This window comes from Odocoileus virginianus, chromosome 1 (genome assembly GCF_023699985.2).
Source record: "Odocoileus virginianus isolate 20LAN1187 ecotype Illinois chromosome 1, Ovbor_1.2, whole genome shotgun sequence".
In the NCBI taxonomy this organism is placed as follows: domain Eukaryota; kingdom Metazoa; phylum Chordata; class Mammalia; order Artiodactyla; family Cervidae; genus Odocoileus; species Odocoileus virginianus.
Window position 1 is genome coordinate 104,072,499 of NC_069674.1, and position 20,680 is coordinate 104,093,178.

The following is a 20,680-nucleotide window of genomic DNA, read 5'->3' on the forward strand; positions in this document are numbered from 1 at the left end:
CCTCAAACTCGGGTGCAGTGTCTGGGCAAATCCTTCATGTGCCAGTTTTCTCCAGCAGGAAGGAGGGAGGCTTGGGGAGCTGGTGGGGACGATGTGCAGCTGTGTTAGCCTCGCTGGGCTCCGAACTCTCCTACATCTTGTCACTCAGCTGTGTCCAACTCTTTGCAACCTCATGAACTGTAGCCCGCCAGGCTCCTGTGACCATGGGATTCTCCAGGCAGGAATACTGGAGTGAGTTGCCATTCCCCTCTCCAGGGGGTCTTCTAGACCCAAGGGTCAAACGTGGGTCTCCTGCACTGCAGGCAGATTCTTTATCACCTGAGCCACCAGGGAAGCCCTCCTTCAAGCCTTGTTAGAGGCTTTATAGCGCACTCACCTACCCACTTAGGGAGGTTATTCTCCGACTGTGGCTTCTTTCCTCACTTTTGTGCTTAGCCTAGGGCGCGTCTGCAGCAGTTAGCTCCCTGTTCGCTTTCTGAGTATCCCCGGCAGCAGTTCCCTCACTCCCAGGCCGGAAGCAAGGGGAAAGGGGATTTCTTCAGGGCCTCCGACTCCACAGACGCGGGTGGTGGGGAGAGTCACTGGCTCTGAGGACTCTGGGCCGCGTTGGGACGGAGCCCCGGTGGGTGACCCCCCGTCAGGCAGGTGACCCCCCTTCCCATCTCCTCCAGCTGTGTTTGTGTTCATCTCTCTCTCTCTCTTGTGGTGTCTGGGGAAAGGACAAGTCCGTGAGATTTCAGTATGCCCTTTCGCCCAGGGCTCCTTTAAGATACATCCGTGTGTGTGTGTGCTAAGGGCTCGCCCCACATGCCGTGGTTCTGAGGGGACTGAGGGCAGACCGTCCATAACCGTCACTGTGGGATGTGGAATTTGGGCCACAGAACAGGCATTCGTGCACTTCCGGGGGGAGCCTCTCTGCTGGCACTCATGGCAGGAAGAGGGGCCTTTGCGGTTGTTTGGAAGAGCGGTCCGTTTTGTGAGCACTAGTGGGACTTCCAGAAGGTTGCCTTTCTCGAGAGCAGAGCCTCTGGCAGTATCCCCTTCTGGCTGCCTCCAGCACGGCTCTGGGACCCCTTCCTGCCGCTAAGAAGCTGTGCCTAGGGGGCCTGTGGTGTGGGAGATCTGCGGAAGCACAAAACTTAACCAGAGAGCAAGAGTCGAGGAAATAACAGCACATGAGAAGAAAAACACGAGACATAAGTATGAGGAGAAAGAGGAGACTGCCTCTATGCCCCTGCGGAAAGAGAGCCCCGTGAAAGGAGGTGATTCACCCACTCCAAGGGACAACCACGCAGCACACCTGGGTGCGTCCATAGTTTTCTTTTGAACCAAGGAAGTTCACATTCAGACCAGTGGGAGATTTGCCCTACCGTTGCTTCTCAGAGGCTCACTGATTGGCTTGTAAATAAAAAAAAACTGAGTTACTATAATTTTATGTTTAATTGGAGTTTTACTTTTCCTTCAAGATCTTCAGAGAAACTTTTCAATTCTAAGTGTTTTATTTATTTATTGGTAGATAAGAAGTGGCTTTGTTTAGAGAGAAACACACCCCACAGAGTGTGGGCCATCTCACAAGGAGAGAGCGGCTGAGTTTTATTTTTTTAAAAATATTATTCTCATTTGAAACTCGTGATTTACCATTGATTTTATGACTGGGATGACAAATATTCATAATTTCACAGTTGCCATTGCCTATTTTAATTTGGCCTTGACAAGATCCTTTAAATTATGGCAGTTTTTATGTGTAGAGAAAAAAATCTAGATACTAAAAATAAAAAGATTGATAAACTGACTGCTTAAAAGATTTAGACAAGGGACTTCCCTGGTGGTCCAGTGGTTCAGAATCTGCCTTGCAATGCAGGGGATGCAGGTTCAATTCCTGGTTGGGGAACTAAGATCCCACATGCTGCAGAGTTACTAAGCCCTGGTGCTGGAACTACTGAGCCCTTGAGCCACAACTAAGATCCAAATAAATAAATATTTCAAAAAAGATTTAGACAGTAAAAAGTCTAATAAACAGTTGGAGAAAATATTTTTATTGATGGCATTTGGTTATATCTACCCATTAAAATCTAAATTAAAAAATCATACATACTTTGACTCAAAAATCTTCCTTAACAGTGCTACCTCAAAATTATACTTACAAAAGTCAGCCAAATGTACAGAAAGCTCCCGATAGCACTGGTGCCAAACAGAAAACTGCAAATTCTATAACTGGGTGATTGGTTAAAGAAATTAAAATTGACCATATCTTCTTATGTCGTCTTTAAAAACAATGGAGTTGATCTACAAGTACTGATCCAAAAAAATTGTTCCTAAAAATACTCGTTACTTTTATTTATGTTTATAAAAAATGAGCTAAGAAAACTGTATAAATCTTTTGGGAGAATGGTTGTATTCTTTCTGTACTTTTTGAATACCCTAACCATGCATCTATTTGTGAATTTATAATATCAAAAGGGTGGGACTTCCCTCGTGGTCCAGTGGCTAAAATTCTGTGCTCCCAACGCAAGGGGCCCAGGTTCCATCCCTGGTCAGGGAACTAGACCCCATAAGTCACAGCTAACAGTTCACATGCCACAGTGAAGACCAAGGATGCTACGTGCGCAAGTGAGACCTGGTGCAACCAGATAAATAAATGTTGAAATAAAAGGGTCTATATGAGTCTTGACTCTATGAGCCATTTTCAGTTTTCTTTATGTTTGCTTGTCTTAAAAAAAGGGCTCTCTTATATTATTAGGGGCTTCCCTGGTGGCTCAGCTGGTAAAAATTTTATTATTTTATTTTTAACATTTTATAATTTAAGTATTATTTAAATTATAATATAAAAAAGTTAATAACAAAATAATTGTTTTAAGTATTATAATAAATGTCATTGTTATTTAAAATGTTATTATTAACTTTGTTATTTATTAATAATAAAGATTTTATTACTAACATTTTTTTCAACCTCCTCAACTAATTATGTATTTATTCTTCCTAATGAGGTCAAGTTATTGTTTAATCTGAGGTATATTTTCAATCTTGACATTTATATTTAGCCAGAATTAATTACAGACATCCCACCACCCCTGTACTTCAAGAAATGACTCATTTGTTACAGAGAATGAACAGGTGACTTAAGTTCTTCTGCAGTGTTTGACCTTTGGTATTTAAATCAATTAATTTGGTTTAATTACTATCCTTTAAGCCAGAGGGATCAAAGTTATGGCCAAACTAGATAGCATATTAAAAAGCAGAGATATTATTTTGCCAACAAAGGTCCATCTAGTCAAGACTATGGTTTTTCCAGTAGTCGTGTATGGATGTGAGAGTTGAATTATAAAGAAAGCTGAGCACCAAAGAATTGATGCTTTTGAACTGTGGTGTTGGAGAAGACTCTTGAGAGTCCCTTGGACTGCAAGGAGATCCAACCAGTCCATCCTAAAGGAGATCAGTCCTGAATATTCATTGGATGGACTGATACTGAAGCTGAAAATCCAATCCTTTGGCCACCTGATGCGAAGAGCTGACTCATTTGAAAAGACCCTGATGCTGGAAAAGATTGAATGTGGGAGGAGAAGGGGATGACAGAGGATGAGATGGTTGGATGGCATCACTGACTCAATGGACATGAGTTTGAGTAAACTCTGGGAGTTGGTGATGGACAGGGAGGCCTGGCGTGCTGCAGTCCATGTGGTTGCAAGGAGTCGGACACAATTGAGTGACTGAACTGAAATGAGCCAGAGGGTGCCCTCCCTTGAACATTTCTTTATTATCAGGGTGGGTGGTGTTGGTTTTCAGCACTTTCTCAGAGAACTTTCCATAAGGATACAGTTTCTGGCATGAGAAATACTTCCTCATGACTCATTTTCAAGAGGGTGCTTTCTTTTCTTCTTTAATTACACCAGGGATGGAAACGTTCTGTCCCACCTGAGTTTTGTCTTTATGGTTTCAGACCACATGTGCTCACCTGGTCACACAGGTCTGTTTGCTGGGAAACAGGTCTGTTTGCTGTTTGCTGACCTCCTGGGGAAAGGCTGGGACCATGTAGGGCCTTGGTAGCTCAAAGACTAATGCAGTAAAGTGACAGGAAGTTCACTTTAGTTCATCATGATTTTGGAGTCTGAAAGAACAAGACATGCTTTTTCATGTTGACAGCATCCTTAACTTCCTAACCTGCAGATTCTGAGGTTTTTGTCTGTGCCATTATTGAATGCCTTGCTTGGTCTGTGTCTGGCTATAAGCTTTTGTTTTTATCAACCGAGTGGAAGCCAACAGAGCATTATGCACCTGAAACCACGTGCAGACTGTTGGCAATAAACATAATCTTGTGATAATTGAGGGTTTTCTATTAATTTTTCATTAGGCTATTCCTTGAGTGTTTCCTTCTTAATTAATTAAATTCCACCTATCAATGTCAGTGCCTTTTCTTTTGATTTTGAAAATTCAGGATTATACAAATTACTGTGATCTGTATGAATGGCTCTTTTGCAATCTGTGTCAAGAGATTTGACTCCAATAATCTGACTTTTCAGAGTTTGTTCCAATCTCAAGAGAGTAATTTTAAAGAAAATTACTTTTACAAAAAAATTTATTGACAAAAGATGTAAATTATGATACATTCATTTGTAAGAATGTTACATAACCAGTAAGATGATAGTTAAAAACAGTGTGTGGCAACACTTGAAAATATTCATACAATGAAACCAAGTGTCTGCCACCACCAACTCTGGAAAAATATCTACTTGGATGGAAAAGTCAGACATGTTAAAGAAAGGAGAAAAATAAAAATAGTGAATTTGTTGGGGTGTGAGAAATATGGATGAAATTGTTTGTTTAATTTCTTTAGTGTCATAAGCTCTTCAGTAATAAAAATGTGGAGAACAAGGGGAAGAGCAGAAGCCAGGTCTGGTAGGAGAAGCACAAGCAGCTGAGAGTTGTGGATCTGGATGCAGTGGACACGCCTCTGTGGGGCCCGTCTCAAATGATTATTAGGGACACACGGAGGGATGACAGTGACTTCCTTTAAAGGACGCATGGTCTGGCCCATGAACCCTCCTTCAACAGGTGGAGATCTCATAATGCTTTGTGATTCGTTTAGACACTAATTTTTCGGACAACTTTCCAGGTACTCTCCCTGGCAGAATTCTTCTGGCCTTGTATCCTGTTCATGATTCTGACAGTGCTTCGTTTTCAAGAACCTCCCAGACACAGAGACAATTGTGAGTTTCATTTTTATTATACTTTTTGATCACCAACATCTAGAGAAGAAAATGCAGCATCCTTTTTTTGCTGCTGTTCTTTATAACTTCTGAATCCTGAGTGAAATGAATGGATAGGGTTCTCTTGTTTATACCTCTATTTCTGGGATATATGCCAGTAGGCATCTATTTAGATTTTTTCTCTTAAGAATGATATTCACATTTGCCCAATCTAACAGATAGATTTAGTCCTTAAATTGAGCTGTCTCAATTCAGGATATATGTATATGTCATTATAAACATAGAAAGAGTAGGGGAAGAGGTAAATGTGGGGGAGATGCATTTCATTTTACTAACATGATGGTGGTGATGGTGGTGGGATGATGATGGTGGTGGGGATGAGGGTGATGGTAATGATGAAGATGATGGTGATGAAGATGATGGTGGTGGTGATGATGGTGATGACAATGATGGTGGTGAAGCATTTAGAAATCATTATTAATAACTTCCTCTGCTCCAGGTGTTTTATCAGAAAGACCATTTAGTTTATCTGGTTTAAACCTCAACAGCATCACTCCTTGAGAAATGATTGCCTGTTTTTTTTCTGTCATGCTTATGCTCACTTGAAATATGGATAATGTGGTTAATTCCAAAAATGTTATATGATTAGAAATTATTAAGGGGTGACTTTTATCTAAAATAATATGTCACTATTCACAATAGTAAATTAATGTATTTATTCATTTGGCAAATAATGTTTTGAGTGCCCTTGTGTCCAAGCTTTGCTGAGGATGAAGTGGACGCAGTATTTTCCCTGTCCTTCCAGCACTTACTGTAGGGCCAGACTATGATAATGCAGTGGGATAGTGTCATGTTGGGACTCCATGCAGGGCACCAGGAGCGCAGAGGAGAAGTGGCCACTCCATTCTGAAGAAGGGGTTCTGAGGAGTTAGCAGATGTGAGAATCTTTGTCAGACGAAAGGGTTCAGGGGAGGACAGCTCTGGGCAGAGCAGATAGCATGGGGAAGACTGGAATAAAAGGAGCTTATATGAGTGAGAAGCAGACATGTGGCTGGAGGAACAAACAGGTTCAGATCCATAAATGCTTTCAAGGTTGTGGAAGATGGTGACTTCCCAAAGGGTGCTGAGGGGTGGGCTTCCCAGGAGACACTAGTGGTAAGGGACCTGCCTGCAATGCAGGGGCCTAAGAGATGCAGGTTTGATCCCTGGGTCGGGAAGGTCCCCTGTGGAAGAGCATGGCAGCCCACTCCAGTGTTCTTGCCTGGAGAAGGCCACGCACAGAGGAGCCTGGTGGGCTGCAGTCCATGGGTTGTGAAGTCAGACACGAGACACGACAGTGTGCACGCACACACACGTCTAAGCATGGCACCGCTGAGTCATACGGTAATTCTATTTTTAGTTTTCTGAGGAGCCTCCACTCTGCTCTCCATGGCGGCTGCACCGACTTACACTCCCACTGACCGAGTCAGAGGGTTCTCCTTTCTCCAGAAAGTGGTTTATTGTACCATTTGTCCTCAAAGACCTTGGATCCTATCCAGTTTTTCTAAACATCTTCGCATTAAATGACCTTTAGTAACCACACTTAAGTCGGCTTTTACATGAGACGAAAGGAGGTGTTTGCTTCGATTCTCCCAACCGACAGCCTATTCACAGTGTCTGGAAGTGAGGTTGATGACAGAACTATTGACACCCGCTGAGCAGGAGGAGGACTCTCACGCAGTTGTGCGTATGGCCAGGCAGAGCCGTCCTGCCTTGCCGCCTGTGGGCAGGCCCTGGAGGAAAGGTGTTAATGTGAAAGTTTTCTGTCCTTTCTTTTTTCTGTTGGGCTGCTGAGGTATTTTTTAAACTAACAACAGGACTAATAATGTAATAACATGATATTACATATTACTGAACTCACTAGGTATTCCATTTCTGGGACCAGCTGTATGGACTCATTTCTGCCTTGTGTCCACATCCAGGCTATTTGCAACCTCGGGATCTGCCCAGCCGGGGCGTTTTCCCCTTTGTCCAGGGCCTTCTTTGCAACACCGGGTCGAGGTGCAGGAACACAAGCTATGAAGGGGCTATGGAACAGCATTTTCGGTAAGAGAAACACAGACATCCTTTTCATGGGAAGCTCCTGTATAGAACTGACATGAGGCTTTTAGCTCAGCCTCAATAATTTGGGATGGGCCAGCCATCATAAGAAACACAGAATTTATTTATTTACTTATTTTTTTAATTTTTTTTCTCATTTTATTTTATTTTTTTTCTTCCCAATTATTTTTATTAGTTAGAGGCTAATTACTTTACAATATTGTAGTGGTTTTTGCCATACATTGACATGAATCAGCCATGGATTTACATGTGTTCCCCATCCTGAACCCCGCTCCCACCTCCCTCCCCATCCCATCCCTCTGGGTCATCCCAGTGCACCAGCCCCGAGCACTTGTCTCATGCATCCAACCTGGACTGGTGATCTGTTTCACACTTGATAATATACATGTTTTGATGCTGTTCTCTCGAAACATCCCACCCTCGCCTTCTCCCATAGAGTCCATAAGTCTGTTCTATACATCTGTGTCTCTTTTTCTGTCTTGCATATAGGGTTATCATTACCATCTTTCTAAATTCCATATATATTTGTTAGTATACTGTATTGGCGTTTTTCTTTCTGGCTTACATCACTCTGTATAATGGGCTCCAGTTTCATCCACCTCATTAGAACTGATTCAAATGAATTCTTTTTAATGGCCGAGTAATATTCCATCGTGTATATGTGCCACAGCTTTCTTATCCATTCGTCTGCTGGGCATCTAGGTTGCTTCCATGTCCTGGCTATTATAAACAGTGCTGCGATGAACACTGGGGTACACGCGTCTCTTTCAGATCTGGAGAAACACAGAATTTAGTCACCAGAAAATCAGCTTTATGATGTTCAGATTCACATGCAAACAACCTCCAGTAATGGTTCGTTTCCAGTAACAGGTCTTTCCATAGCTGTTCCAAGAGTCACAAAGTGATTGCTGATTAGCAGATGCCATTTGCTTGTCATAGTTTGTTTTCTGTAGGTTAAAACTCTGACCTCAAAATTACCCTCTTGGCCAACTATGCATTTTTGGCACCAAATGCTCGACAACAAGTATTTGTTGGAGTTTCCTACTGTGCTATTTTGGACCAGCGTCTATTTGCCGCTGAGATACACTTGGCCGTTCACCTGGACCAGGTGACAATAGCCATCGTGACTCTGGATGCTGAGCCAGGCCTGTGTTTGCCTGTGGCAGCAGTCTGGCACCAAAGACTAAAAAGAGAAGCGATGGGAGGTATTTTACGTGAGAAGAGTTAAAGCACAGAAGGTTTTTAACTTAGAGCTCCCTGAAGGCTCTGGAAACTTCTCAGTGGACTTAGACATGAAAGGAAGCAGCTGAGTCATCAGATGATTTGAATTTTTCACATGTGAATAATCTGTCTTTGCTTCCTCCATCCTTCCTGCTGTTGACCCGTCTATGACATTGAAGTGTAAGGCCTGCTAACATAAGTGATCTTTAACTTTCAACTGTAAATTACAAGAAGAGAATGCAAAGCTTCTAGGTAATTTTGGACACATCTGGTACGATATTTTTAAATGGTGGGTGCTTACATTTTTTTTGAGAGAGGTATTATAAACATATGATATTAAGAAAATAATTTGAGAGTAAAGTGTAAAGTGATAACCCTGAAATACATGGTGGCCTTTTTGTATGTGTGGGAAAGAAAGTGCCTTTCTGGGAAAATGAGAAGCATTTGAGGCTGATCAGCGTTCCCATATCAGGTCTCTCTTTTATCTCTTCATCACTCAGAGTGGGAAATTTGTGTGTCCTTGAAGGGGGAAAAGTGGGGCTTTGCACCCAAACCGTATCTACCCCATCTCTTCTTCGTTGTGTGCTTCTGAGCAATTTACTTACCGTCTCTGCATTTGCTTCTCACTCCCCTCCTTCCATGTTGTGAGTGCTGAAGTGCTGGCGGGGTAGCCTTCCTGCGGTGGGAGTTGGCACTCACCCGTCCTTATGGCTCTGGCTCCAGCAATCACACCGACACTGGAGTCTCCACTCAGAGAATAGCTCTGCTCTTGTCCCCCAGACCACTCTGCACCCTCACTCCACTTGCTGACACCAGATGGTCACACAGCCTGTGGAGGCCTCTCCCCACATCCTGAAAACCACAGTCCATTTCAGAGCCTTGGACGCTGATGAGCAGGAAAGAAGTCCCTCCCGGAGCTGGGCTCTGTCCTCGGACCTGCCTCCTCCACTCAGGGGCGCTCACTGTTTTCATGGTGGTCCAGGAGGAATTCAGTGGACTCCCCAAACCATAGTTAAAAATTCACTTCTGATCACTTTTTGAGAATTGTCTCAGATTATGAATATCTGAAAGCCAAAGTTTAAGTCTATTTAAAATCACGGTTAACCAGTTTGTTGATTTCTGTGCCCTTTGTGATCCCTGGGGAAAGTTCACTTTGGGCAGGAATCCCACATTTCATCTGCTGTAGGATCAGTTCAGTTTAGCTGTTAAGTCATGTCTGACTCTTTGTGATCCCATGGACTGCAGCATGCCAGGCTCCCTTGTCTTTCACCATCTCCAACAGTTTGCTCAAATTCATGTTCATTGAGTCGATGATGCTATCCAGCCTTCTTATCCTCTGTTGCCCCCTTCTCCTCCTGCCCTCAGTCTTTCCCAGCATCAAGGTCTTTTCCGATGAGTCAGCATCAGGTGGCCAAAGTATTGGAGCTTCAGCTTCAGCACTAGTCCTTCTAATGAATATTCAGGGTTGATTTCCTTTAGGATTGACTAGTTTGATCTCTTTTCTGTCCAAGGGTCTTTTTAGAGTCTTCTCCAGTCCCACAGCTCAAAGGCCTCAATTCTTTGGTGCTCAGTCTTTTTTATGGTCCAACTTTCACATCCATACATGACTACTGGAAAAACCATAGCTTTGACTCTATGGACCTTTGTAGGCAAAGTAATGTCTCTGCCTTTTAATACACTCTATAGGTTTGCCATTGCTTTTCTTCCAAGGAGCAAGTGTCTTTTAATTTCATGATTGCAGTCACTGTCCACAGTGATTTTGGAGCCCAAGAAAATAGAATCTGTCACTGTTTCCATTTAAACATCACAGTTAGCCAGTTTGTGAATTTCTGTGACATTTGTAATTCCCTGGGGAAAGTTCACTTTGGGCAAAAATCCCAAATTTCATCTGATCTAGGTTATGATTACGAAAATCCACTTTCAGATTCCTGGTTTTATTATGGAGCCAATGCTCAGTGCTTAAAAGAGGATCTCAGAGCTGGAATCATGAAACATGACTCCACAGATTAAGTGGGTATTGCCATGCAGTATAAAGAATTGCTCCTCATTCTTTAAAGTCAAGCTGATAGCATAAAAACAATTGAAAATGCTTCATGACATGAACACAGTCTCTGAATCTGCCCCCTGCATCCTTTCACTATCAGGATCTGCAGGAGCTGCTCCCCAGGCCAGGATATCCTTCATTCTCTTCCTTGGCTGAGACATCTTTCAGTGCCAGCCCCTTGAAGGGTTTTCATCTAACTGTTCCTGACAATCCCCTGTGCTTCTCACTTACTTATCTTCAATATTTTAATTTTTCTTCTTCCTTGAACACACCCAGATCCCTGAGAGCCATCTCGCTGTCTCCACCTCCCTTCCAGGACGGCCTCCTGCTGTGCACCTCACTTGCTCCCTGGCTGCTGCCGCCTGCCTCTTGGCTTCTGCTCCGTTGGCTTTTCCCTCTTTGGATGCCCTTTAGAGTGCCTTCCAAGCTCTTGCGTCTCTAGTGTATAGTTTTCCTGATCACAGGGTCCAGCCCCTTTGCCATGAGTTGAATCATCTTTTTCCAGCCAAAGCAGCTAAGAATTTGATCCTAGTCTCATCAGCGACTCCTCTGACGGGGTAAGACTCAAGTCCAAGGCAGGATTAAGGTGGCCCTTTCCCATATCCTGTCCTACTCCTGGGAGCCTCCTTTCCTTCACTCTGTCCCCGCCCCCCAGCCTCTGGAGGCAGGCTGCTCCCTGTGGTCCAGGTTCCTCCTGGGATGGAGCCTTGTGGCCTCCGAGTGAGCGGCGTGGATTCTCTGGCTACACCTGTTACACCAGAGCAGGGAGCCTGCGGGTTCCTGGTCCAGGCTCTTGCCCATCTCCCTCCCCTCCTGGTCTTGGAGAAGAGGGGTCACCGTTAGGGTGATCACAGACGGGGAGCTGTCAGCATCTCTCCGCGGTGACACAGATGTGTCCATAGAGCGAAGGCGCTTCCTTTCCTGCCCAGTTGGGGGGTCTGCCCACTGTGCGATGAACCTCCTCTCTCTCTCAGGCTTTCCCAGCCCTAATTCCAGCTTAGTCCTTGTCCTTACGCCCTTCCTCTTTCTCTGCAGTGTTCTCTCCAACAAGCCACAAGGAAAGACAGTTTTGCGGGCTCCTGGGTTTGTTTTCAGGCCCTGAATTTCCTGTGTTTCAGTGAAGCACTGGCTCAGCATGTGTGAGGGATGTTCCCCTGGGCACGGAGCCCCCCTCTCTGACCTGCAGTCACCCAGAGGCCCTGGTCTATCCTCCGGTTGGGCTGTGTGTGGGCAGGGTCTCCTCCCAGGAGCCCCCTCCAGGCCCAGTGAGCTTCCTCTCTGTGGCATTCAAGAACTGGGGGACTCAGGTGTGTTCTGCTATTTTTTATTTGTAAGTTTCTCTCTCCATAAAACTTGGTTTATATTTAGAACATGTTTATTGCTTTAGTTAATAAAGATAACTTCCTTGGAGAAGAAAATGGCAACCCACTCCAGTATTCTTGCCTGGGAAATCCCATGGACAGAGGAGCCTGGTGGGCTACAGTCCACCGGGTTGCAAGAGTCGGACACGATTTAGCAACTAAACCACCATAAAGAAAACTTCCTACATTATCTTCATTATCTTCCAAAAGTGTGAGAGATGTGTAAATCTCTCATCCATCTGGGCTTTATGTCTTTGAATGGTGTCATAGTGATCCACTTTAGATTTTTTCCATTTGATGAGTGATTGCTGTAGTTTCACTCTTTAAGGAAATCGCCCACCTTGTCCGATCTGCAGTCCCGAGGGTCTATGAGTCAAGCCTCTTGTGTGCCCTTTTTCCAATGTCTGTTTTGTCCAGCAGGCCATCCCTGAACTATTCCTCAGCGTCTTTTTTATGATAATGTCTGACATCTGATGTCTGACATATCTTGCTCTGCTCCTTGAGGGAAGTCTGCTTTTCCATTTAAATTTATAAATTCATTGTCAAGAGCAATGAAAAAACCCTATTGGCATTTTGACTGGAGTTGCATCAAGTCCCATGGTTAAATGACACATCATTTAACTTACTTTATAGCTTCATAATATTTTTGCATAAAAGCCATGCATGTTTTTTATTGAGTGTGATCTGATTATACTTTTAGTTTGCATTTCCTTAATCATAAATGATGTTGAGCATCTTTCCATATCTTTATTGGCTGTTTGACTTTCTGTGTACAAATGCTTTGTTCAAATCTTTTTTTTGGTGATTGTGGGGAACTGCACTGCGTGGCATGTGGGATCCTAGTTCCTGGACCACTGAGTGAACCTGTGCCCCCTGCAGTGGAGGTGTGGATTCTTCAACCACTGGATCGCCAGGGAAGTTCCCTGTTCAAATCTTTTAGCAGTTATTTTGTAATTTTTGGTTTTACTGCATTTTTAGAATTCTTCACTTACTTTGTTTGTAAATCTTTTATCAGAAACATGTGTTATGACTATTACTGCCAGTCTGTGACCTTTTTTTTCATTTTGATGAAATTCAGTTTACCACTTTTTTCTGTTTTGGTTTATGCTTGAAAAAAATATTTTTTTAAATTTAGGTATAGTTGATTTACAATGGTTTGTTAGTTTCAATTATACAGTAAAGTGATTCAGTTATATATATTTATATATAAATGTCTGTATTCCTTTTTTTTTTTTTAACATTTTCTTCCCTTATAGGTTATTACAAGATACTGAATATAGTTCTAATGTAGGAACTGTAGTAGGTTCTTGTTGATTGTCTACTTTATATGCAGTTATGTGTATATTTTAATCCCAAACTCCTGATTTATCCCTCTCTTCCCCTCCCCTTTGGTAACTATAAGTTCATTTTCTATGTCTATGGGTCTACTTATGTTTTGTAAATAAGTTCATTTGTATCCTTTTTTAAAACTCCACATATGAGTGACACTATATGGTATTTGTATTTCTCTGTCTTACTTACTTCATTCAGTATCACAATTTCTAGGCCCACTCACATTGCTGTAAATGGCATTGTTCCATTCACTTTTATGGCTGAGTATTATTCCACTGTATATATGTACCACGTCTTCTTTATCCATCCACCTGTATCCATTCATTGGTTGATGGACATTTAGGTTGCTTCCTTGTCTTGGCTATTGTAAATGGTGCTGCTGTGGACACTGGGTACGTGATCTTTTTGAATTCTGGTTTTCTCTGGGTGTATATGCCCAGGAGTGGGATTGCTATCATATGGTAGCTCTATTTTTAGTTTTTCAAGGAACCTCCATCCTATTTTCCACAGTGACTGCACCTATTTATTTTCCCACCAATGGTGTGGGAGGGTTCCCTTTCCTCCACGCCCTTTCCAGGATTTACTGTTTGTAGATTTTTTGATGGTAGCCATTCTGACCATTGTGAGATGATGTCTCATTGTAGTTTTCATTTGCATTTCTCTAATAGTTAGTGATGCTGAACATCTTTTCATGTGCCTTTCGGCTCTCTGTATATCTTGTTTGTGCCTTTTGTATTTTTCTGTAACAATGAAATATTTGTGTAACTGAAGATCATTACAATTACCTACTGCAGTTTCTTTTAGAAGTTTTATAGTTTTAACTTTTGTTTGGGTGTATGACCCATTTTTGAGTTAGTTTTTGTATATGATGTAAGTGTTGAGGTTTATCTTACATTTGGTTGTCTAGCTGTTCTAATACCATTTGTTGAAAATACCAACCTATGCCCATTAAACACAGTTGACACCTTTGTTGAAAACCAGTTGATCTAATAATATCATGTAGATCTGGTTTTGTTCTCTTTTATTTCAATGGTGTTTAGGACTATCCTTAGACCAATATTCTATAGCTTTAGAGCAAATGTCTTGAAATCAGGTACTATATGTCCTTCAAATTTTTTTTTCAAAATTATTTTAGTACATCTGTGAATTTCCATATATATTTAAAAATCAGCTTATTTATTTCTATAAAAAAGTTTGCTGGGATTTTGATGAGGATTACATTAAAAAATAGCCTTATAGAGATTTAATTCATATACCATAAAATGACCCATGTAAAGCTTAAAATTCAATAGTTTTTAGTGTACTTACAGAATTGTGAAACCATCACCACAATCAACTGTAGAAAATGTTGAATCACTCAAAAACAAAAAAACAAAACTTGTATCCATTAAAACTCACCCATTTTCTCCCCATTTTCCCTACTCTTGGCTTAGGCATCTGCTAATCAATTTTCTGTCTCTACAGAACTGACTGTTCTGGACATTTATAGAAATGAAATTATGAAACTTGTGGGGTTTTGGCAGTGTTTCTTTCATGTAGCATAATGTCCTGAAGATTCATTCATGTTGTAGCAGATTTCAGTATTTCACTTCATTTTATTGCAGATAGTTACTATTCCATTGTATATTTTAATTTTTTTTTTCCATTTATTTTTATTAGTTGGAGGCTAATTACTTTACATCATTGCAGTGGTTTTTGTCATACATTGAAATGAATTAGCCATGGATTTACATGTATTCCCTATCCCGGTGCCCCCTCCCACCTCCCTCTCCACCCGATCCCTCTGGGTCTTCCCAGTGCACCAGGCCCGAGCACTTGTCTCATGCACCCAACCTGGGCTGGTGATCTGTTTCACCCTATATAATATACATGTTTCGATGCTGTTCTCTTGAAACATCCCACCCTCGCCTTCTCCCAGAGTCCACAAGTCTGTTCTATACATCTGAGTCTCTTTTTCTGTTTTGCATATAGGGTTATCGTTACCATCTTTCTAAATTCCATATATATGTGTTAGTATACTGTAATGGTCTTTATCTTTCTGGCTTACTTTGCTCTGTATAATAGGCTCCAGTTTCATCGATCTCATTAGAACTGATTCAAATGAATTATTTTTAATGGCTGAGTAATATTCCATGGTGTATATGTACCACAGCTTCCTCATCCATTCGTCTGCTGATGGGCATCTAGGTTGCTTCCATGTCCTGGCTATTATAAACAGTGCTGTGATGAACATTGGGGTGCACGTGTCTCTTTCAGATCTGGTTTCCTCGGTGTGTATGCCCAGAAGTCGGATTGCTGGGTCATATGGCAGTTCTATTTCCAGCTTTTTAAGAAATCTCCACACTGTTTTCCATAGTGGCTGTACTAATTTGCATTCCCACCAACAGTGTAAGAGGGTTCCCTTTTCTCCACACCCTCTCCAGCATTTATTGCTTGTAGACTTTTGGATAGCAGCCATCCTGACTGGCGTATAATGGTACCTCATTGTGGTTTTGATTTGCATTTCTCTAATAATGAGTGATGTTGAGCATCTTTTTATGTGTTTGTTAGCCATCTGTATGTCTTCCTTGGAGAAATGTCTGTTTAGTTCTTTGGCCCATTTTTTGATTGGGTCATTTATTTTTCTGGAGTTGAGCTGGAGGAGTTGCTTGTATATTTTTGAGATTAATCCTTTGTCTGTTGCTTCATTTGCTATTATTTTCTCCCAATCTGAGGGCTGTCTTTTCACCTTGCTTATAGTTTCCTTTGTTGTGCAAAAGCTTTTAAGTTTCATTAGGTCCCATTTGTTTATTTTTGCTTTTATTTCTAAAATTCTGGGATGTGGGTCATAGAGGATCCTGCTGTGATTTATGTCAGAGAGTGTTTTGCCTATGTTCTCCTCTAGGAGTTTTATAGTTTCTGGTCTTACATTTAGATCTTTAATCCATTTTGAGTTTGTTTTTGTGTATGGTGTTAGAAAGTGTTCTAGTTTCATTCTTTTTTTTTTTTTTTTTGATTTAGCATGTTTTATTTTTTTATTTTTTTTTTCTACTATATATTTTATTTATTTTTTTATTATTTTTTTTTAAATTTTTATTAGTTGGAGGCTAATTACTTTACATCATTACAGTAGTTTTTGTTATACATTGATATGAATTAGCCATGGATTTACATGTATTCCCCATCCCAGTCCCCCCTCCCACCTCCCTCTCCACCCGATCCCTCTGGGTCTTCCCAGTGCACCAGGCCCGAGAACTTGTCTCACGTACCCAACCTGAGCTGGTTATCCGTTTCACCCTAGATATACATGTTTCAATGCTGTTCTCCTGAAACATCCCACCCTCTCCTTCTCCCAGAGTCCACAAGTCTGTTCCATACATCTGAGTCTCTTTTTCTGTTTTGCATATAGGGTTATCGTTACCATCTTTCTAAAGTCCATATATATGTGTTAGTATACTGTAATGGTCTTTATCTTTCTGGCTTACTTCGCTCTGTATAATGGGCTCCAGTTTCATCCATCTCATTAGAACTGATTCAAATGAATTCTTTTTAATGGCTGAGTAGTATTCCATGGTGTATATGTACCACAGCTTCCTCATCCATTCATCTGCTGATGGGCATCTGGGTTGCTTCCATGCCCTGGCTATTATAAACAGTGCTGCGATGAACATTGGGGTGCATGTGGCTCTTTCAGATCTGGTTTCCTTGGTGTGTATGCCCAGAAGTGGGATTGCTGGGTCATATGGCAGTTCTATTTCCAGCTTTTTAAGAAATCTCCACACTGTTTTCCATAGTGGCTGTACTAATTTGCATTCCCACCAACAGTGTAAGAGGGTTCCCTTTTCTCCACACCCTCTCCAGCATTTATTGCTTGTAGACTTTTGGATAGCAGCCATCCTGACTGGCGTGTAATGGTACCTCATTGTGGTTTTGATTTGCATTTCTCTGATAATGAGTGATGTTGAGCATCTTTTCATGTGTTTGTTAGCCATCTGTATGTCTTCCTTGGAGAAATGTCTGTTTAGTTCTTTGGCCCATTTTTTGATTGGGTCACTTATTTTTCTGGAGTTGAGCTGGAGGAGTTGTTTGTATATTTTTGAGATTAATCCTTTGTCTGTTGCTTCATTTGCTATTATTTTCTCCCAATCTGAGGGCTGTCTTTTCACCTTGCTTATAGTTTGCTTTGTTGTGCAAAAGCTTTTAAGTTTCATTAGGTCCCATTTGTTTATTTTTGCTTTTATTTCTGAAATTCTGGGATGTGGGTCATAGAGGATCCTGCTGTGATTTATGTCGGAGAGTGTTTTGCCTATGTTCTCCTCTAGGAGTCTTATAGTTTCTGGTCTTACATTTAGATCTTTAATCCATTTTGAGTTTATTTTTGTGTATGGTGTTAGAAAGTGTTCTAGTTTCATTCTTTTACAGGTGGTTGACCAGTTTTCCCAGCACCACTTGTTAAAGAGGTTATCTTTTTTCCATTGTATATCCTTGCCTCCTTTGTCGAAGATAAGGTGACCATAGGTTCGTGGACTTATCTCTGGGCTTTCTATTCTGTTCCATTGATCTATATTTCTGTCTTTGTGCCAGTACCATACTGTCTTGATGACTGTGGCTTTGTAGTAGAGTCTGAAGTCAGGCAGGTTGATTCCTCCAGTTCCATTCTTCTTTCTCAGGATTACTTTGGCTATTCGAGGTTTTTTGTATTTCCATACAAATTGTGAAATTATTTGTTCTAGTTCTGTGAAAAATACCGTTGGTAGTTTGATAGGGATTGCATTGAATCTATAGATTGCTTTGGGTAGTATAGCCATTTTGACAATATTGATTCTTCCAATCCATGAACACGGTATATTTCTCCATCTGTTTGTGTCCTCTTTGATTTCTTTCATCAGTGTTTTATAGTTTTCTATGTATAGGTCTTTTGTTTCTTTAGGTAGATATACTCCTAAGTATTTTATTCTTTTTGTTGCAATGGTGAATGGTATTGTTTCCTTAATTTCTCTTTCTGTTTTCTCATTGTTAGTGTATAGGAATGCAAGAGATTTCTGTGTGTTAATTTTATATCCTGCAACTTTACTGTATTCGTTGATTAGCTCTAGTAATTTTCTGGTAGAGTCTTTAGGGTTTTCTATGTAGAGGATCATGTCATCTGCAAACAGAGAGAGTTTTACTTCTTCTTTTCCTATCTGGATTCCTTTTACTTCTTTTTCCGCTCTGATTGCTGTGGCCAAAACTTCCAAAACCTATGTTGAATAGTAGTGGTGAGAGTGGGCACCCTTGTCTTGTTCCTGATTTCAGGGGAAATGCTTTCAATTTTTCACCATTGAGGGTGATGCTTGCTGTGGGTTTGTCATATATAGCTTTTATTATGTTGAGGTATGTTCCTTCTATTCCTGCTTTCTGGAGAGTTTTAATCATAAATGGATGTTGAATTTTGTCAAAGGCTTTTTCTGCATCTATTGAGATAATCATATGGTTTTTATCTTTCAATTTGTTAATGTGGTTTATTACATTGATTGATTTGCGGATATTAAAGAATCCTTGCATTCCTGAGATAAAGCCCACTTGGTCATGATGTATGATTTTTTTTAATATGTTGTTGGATTCTGTTTGCTAGAATTTTGTTAAGGATTTTTGCATCTATGTTCATCAGTGATATTGGCCTGTAGTTTTCTTTTTTTGTGGCATCTTTGTCTGGTTTTGGAATTAGGGTGATGGTGGCCTCATAGAATGAGTTTGGAAGTTTACCTTCTTCTGCAATTTTCTGGAAGAGTTTGAGTAAGATAGGTGTTAGCTCTTCTCTAAATTTTTGGTAGAATTCAGCTGTGAAGCCATCTGGTCCTGGGCTTTTGTTTGCTGGAAGATTTCTGATTACAGTTTCGATTTCCTTGCTTGTGATGGTTTTGTTAAGATCTTCTATTTCTTCCTGGTTCAGTTTTGGAAAGTTATACTTCTCTAAGAACTTGTCCATTTCTTCCAAGTTGTCCATTTTATTGGCATAGAGCTGCTGGTAGTAGTCTCTTATGATCCTTTGTATTTCAGTGTTGTCTGTTGTGATCTCTCCATTTTCGTTTCTAATTTTGTTAATTTGGTTCTTCTCCCTTTGTTTCTTAATGAGTCTTGCTAATGGTTTGTCAATTTTGTTTATTTTTTAAAAAAACCAGCTTTTAGATTTGTTAATTTTTGCTATGATCTCTTTAGTTTCATTTGCATTTATTTCTGCCCTAATTTTTAAGATTTCTTTCCTTCTACTAACCCTGGGGTTCTTCATTTCTTCCTCCTCTAGTTGCTTTAGGTGTAGAGTTAGGTTATTTATTTGACTTTTTTCTTGTTTCTTGAGGTAGGCCTGTAATGCTATGAATCTTCCCCTTAGCACTGCTTTTACAGTGTCCCATAGGTTTTGGGTTGTTGTGTTTTCATTTTCATTCATTTCTATGCATATTTTGATTTCTTTTTTGATTTCTTCTATGATTTGTTGGTTATTCAGAAGCGTGTTGTTTAGCCTCCATATGTTTGAATTTTTAATAATTTTTTTCCTGTAATTGAGATCTAATCTTACTGCACTGTGGTCAGAAAAGATGACTGGAATGATTTCAATCTTTTTGAATTTACCAAGACTAGATTTATGGCCCAGGATGTGATCTATTCTGGAGAAGGTTCCGTGTGCACTTGAGAAAAAGGTGAAGTTGATTGTTTTGGGGTGAAACGTCCTATAGATGTCAATTAGGTCTAGCTGGTCCATTGTGTCCATTAAAGTTTGTGTTTCCTTGTTCATTTTCTGTTTAGTTGATCTATCCATAGTTGTGAGTGGGGTATTAAAGTCTCCTACTATTATTGTGTTACTATCAATTTCCTCTTTCATACTCGTTAGTGTTTGCCTTACATATTGCAGTGCTCCTATGTTGGGTGCATATATAATTGTTATATCTTCTTCTTGGATTGATCCTTTGATCATTATGTAGTGTCCATCTTCGTCTCTTTTCACAGCCTTTACTTGAAAGTCTATTTTATCTGATATGAGTATTGCGACTCCTGCTTTCTTTTGGTCTCCGTTTGCGTGGAATATTTTTTTCCAGCCCTTCACTTTTAGTCTGTATGTGTCCCTTGCTTTGAGGTGGGTCTCTTGTAGACAGCATATATAGGGGTCTTGCTTTTGTATCCATTCAGCCAGCCTTTGTCTTTTGGTTGGGGCATTCAACCCATTTACATTTAAGGTAATTATTGATAGGTATGGTCCCGTTGCCATTTATTTTGTTGTTTGGGGTTCATGTTTATACCACCTTTCTGTGTTTCCTGTCTAGAGAAGATCCTTTAGTATTTGTTGAAGAGCTGGTTTGGTGGTGCTGGATTCTCTCAGCTTTTGCTTGTCTGTAAAGCTTTTGAGTTCTCCTTCATATCTGAATGAGATCCTTGCTGGGTAGAGTAATCTAGGTTGTAGGTTA

The 20,680-nt window shown here is 40.8% G+C and overlaps 1 long non-coding RNA gene across 1 annotated transcript in view; it reads left to right on the plus strand.

The window, feature by feature from the left end:
• Window positions 1-893: 893 nt before the first annotated feature.
• Window positions 894-20,680, plus strand: part of LOC139036536 (uncharacterized) — a 31,931-nt gene continuing 12,144 nt past the window's right edge. The window contains exons 1-3 of the long non-coding RNA XR_011489301.1: window positions 894-1,304; window positions 5,111-5,204; window positions 7,166-7,289. This is a non-coding gene — a long non-coding RNA (uncharacterized lncRNA). The remainder of the gene's footprint in view (window positions 1,305-5,110; window positions 5,205-7,165; window positions 7,290-20,680) is intronic.